Raw genomic sequence first — 3544 nt, 5'->3', positions numbered from 1 at the left:
AGAGGGGGAGAGAGAGAGGGAGGGTAGAGAGTCAGAACAGAGGGAAAGAGAGAGGGAGGGGAGAGAGTCAGAACAGAGGGAAAGAGAGAGAGGGAGGGTAGAGAGTCAGAACAGATTGAAAGAGAGAGAGGGAGGGTAATGAGTCATAACAGAGGGATGGTAGAGAGTCAGAACAGATGGAAAGAGAGAGAGAGGATGTGTGGAATTTGCTTTATGTTTGGTAATTGGGGGCCTTTGAGCCCTGATGGGCTGGGTGACATCAGTGACTCTCTGAGAGATATGAGCTGCTGAGGAGAGCAAGAGAGAGAGAAAGGGAGAGATTAGTCAGCAGAAATTATTCAGGACGACGTTCGTCTTTAAATGTACTTCTTCATTTCTCTCTTTCCCCACTGAGGAAGATAAAGGACACACACACAGACAGACAGACAGACAGACAGACACACAGACAGACACACAGACAGACACACAGACAGACAGACAGACAGACAGACAGACAGACAGACAGACAGACAGACAGACAGACAGACACGAGGTCTAGGTAATCAGGAATTCCTCCCAAGGTGGGTATATTGATTTTAGTCCCCATTAACTAGATGCTGACCGTGGCCAGAGATGGCTAGATTGAGCTAGAGAGGTGTGTGTGTGTGTGTGTGTGTGTGTGTGCTTGCAAGCGTTTTTGTGAGCGAGTTAACAGGACTTTCAATAAGAATGACACACACAGCTCTGATTCCATTTTCTGCATTGTGTTTCAATGAGGTCTTAGTGGAATAGTGACTCTCTGAGAGATACGAGTTGCTGTGTAAACTTTTGTTATTGACCAAATACTTATTTCCACCATAATTTGCAAATAAATTAATAAAAAATGTGATTTTCTGGATTTTTTTTCCTCATTTTGTCTCTCATAGTTGAAGTGTATTAAGTTTAGGGCCTCATTATGAATGGTTAAGGTTTGGGATAGAGTTTAAACATTAAGTTTAGGGCCTCATTATGAATGGTTAAGGTTTGGGATAGAGTTTAAACATTAAGTTTAGGGCCTCATTATGAATGGTTAAGGTTTGGGATAGAGTTTAAACATTACTGAGTCACTGGGATCAACCTTCTGGTCCATAGTCATGGGGTTACCACCCCCCCATCCACCACCCTCTGTCTCTACCACTGGGATCAACCTACTGGTCCAGAGTCATGGGGTTACCCCCCCCCCATCCACCACCCTCTGTCTCTACTACTGGGATCAACCTACTGGTCCAGAGTCATGGGGTTACTCCCCAATCCACCACCCTCTGTCTCTACCACTGGGATCAACCTTCTGGTCCAGAGTCATGGGGTTACCCCCCCCCCCCCATCCACCACCCTCTGTCTCTACTACTGGGATCAACCTTCTGGTCCAGAGTCATGGGGTTACCCCCCCCCCCCCCCCATCCACCACCCTCTGTCTCTACCACTGGGATCAACCTTCTGGTCCAGAGTCATGGGGTTACCCCCCCCCCCCATCCACCACCCTCTGTCTCTACCACTGGGATCAACCTTCTGGTCCAGAGTCATGGGGTTACCCCCCCCCCCCATCCACCACCCTCTGTCTCTATCACTGGGATCAACATTCTGGTCCAGAGTCATGGGGTTACCCCCCCCCCCCATCACCCTCTGTCTCTACCACTGGGATCAACCTACTGGTCCAGAGTCATGGGGTTACCCCCCCCCCCCCCCATCCACCACCCTCTGTCTCTACCACTGGGATCAACCTTCTGGTCCAGAGTCATGGGGTTACCCCCCCCCAATCACCCATCACCCTCTGTCTCTACCACTGGGATCAAACTTCTGGTCCAGAGTCATGGGGTTACCCCCCCCCCCCCCCCATCCACCACCCTCTGTCTCTACTACTGGGATCAACCTACTGGTCCAGAGTCATGGGGTTACTCCCCAATCCACCACCCTCTGTCTCTACCACTGGGATCAACCTTCTGGTCCAGAGTCATGGGGTTACCCCCCCCCATCCACCACCCTCTGTCTCTACTACTGGGATCAACCTACTGGTCCAGAGTCATGGGGTTACTCCCCAATCCACCAACCTCTGTCTCTACCACTGGGATCAACCTTCTGGTCCAGAGTCATGGGGTTACCCCCCCCCCATCCACCACCCTCTGTCTCTACCACTGGGATCAACCTTCTGGTCCAGAGACATGGGACATCCTCAGGATAGGTTTGTGTGTGTGTGTGTGTGTGTGTTTAGAAGGAAATACTATTTAGTTCCTGGGGGAGTAGACACCACCTCTACAGGAAGTGGAGGAGGAAGAAAGAGAACAGATACAGGGAGAGAAAAAGAACAGGAGGACATGGTAAGAAGAGGACAAGATGAGGGAGAGGAATGAAGTAGGAGAAGGATGGATGGATGAAGGGAGAGGAAGATGAGGAAGGAGATGTAAACATATGTGGATGTAGAGGAAGAGGAGGAAGGAGAAGAAGAAGTAAACATATGTGGATGTAGAAGAAGAGGAGGAAGGAGAAAAAAGTTGATGCACAGTAGGTGGCAGTGTTTCTCTAAACAGAGGAGGAGGAGGGTTGAGGAGGAGAGATGAAGAGGGAGGGAGGAGAGAAGGTGCATTGACTCTGTACCGTAATACCCTGTATATAGCCTCCACATTGACTCTGTATATATCTGTATATATCTAATTGACCTGGCCGGGGTATCCTGGAAGGATATTGATCTCATCCCGTTGACTCTGTACCGTAATACCCTGTATAAAGCCTGCACATTGACTCTGTACTGGTACCCCCTGTATATAGCCTCCACATTGACTCTGTACCGTAATACCCTGTATATCTAATCGACCTGGCCGGGGTATCCTGGAAGGATATTGATCTCATCCCGTCAGTAGAGGATGCCTGGTTATTTTTTTTTAAATGCCTTCCGAACCATCTTAAATAAGCATGCCCCATTCAAGATATTTAGAACCAGGAACAGATATAGCCCTTGGTTCTCCCCAGACCTGACTGCCCTTAACCAACACAAAAACATCCTATGGCATTCTGCATTAGCATCGAACAGCCCCCGTGATATGCAGCTGTTCAGGGAAGCTAGAAACCATTATCCAGTCAGCTGATGTTCTGAAAGAGCTGCAACATCTGGACCCCTACAAATCAGCCGGGCTAGACAATCTGGACCCTTTCTTTCTAAAATTATCTGCCAAAATTGTTGCCACCCATATTACTAGCCTGTTCAACTTTGCTTTCGTGTCGTCTGAGATTCCCAAAGATTGGAAAGCAGCTGCGGTCATCCCCCTCTTCAAAGGGGGGGACACTCTTGACCAAAACTGCTACAGACCTATATCTATCCTACCCTGCCTTTCTAAGGTCTTCGAAAGCCAAGTCAACAAACCGATTACCGACCATTTCGAATCTCACCATACCTTCTCTGCTATGCAATCTGGTTTCAGAGCTGGTCATGGGTGCACCTCAGCCACGCTCAAGGTCCTAAACAATATCTTAACCGCCATCAATAAGAAACATTGCTGTGAAGCAGTATTCATTGATCTGGCCAAGGCTTTCG

The sequence above is a fragment of the Oncorhynchus kisutch genome, unplaced genomic scaffold (assembly GCF_002021735.2).
Source record: "Oncorhynchus kisutch isolate 150728-3 unplaced genomic scaffold, Okis_V2 scaffold3958, whole genome shotgun sequence".
Lineage (NCBI taxonomy): Eukaryota > Metazoa > Chordata > Actinopteri > Salmoniformes > Salmonidae > Oncorhynchus > Oncorhynchus kisutch.
Note: the sequence above shows the minus strand (reverse complement) of the source record.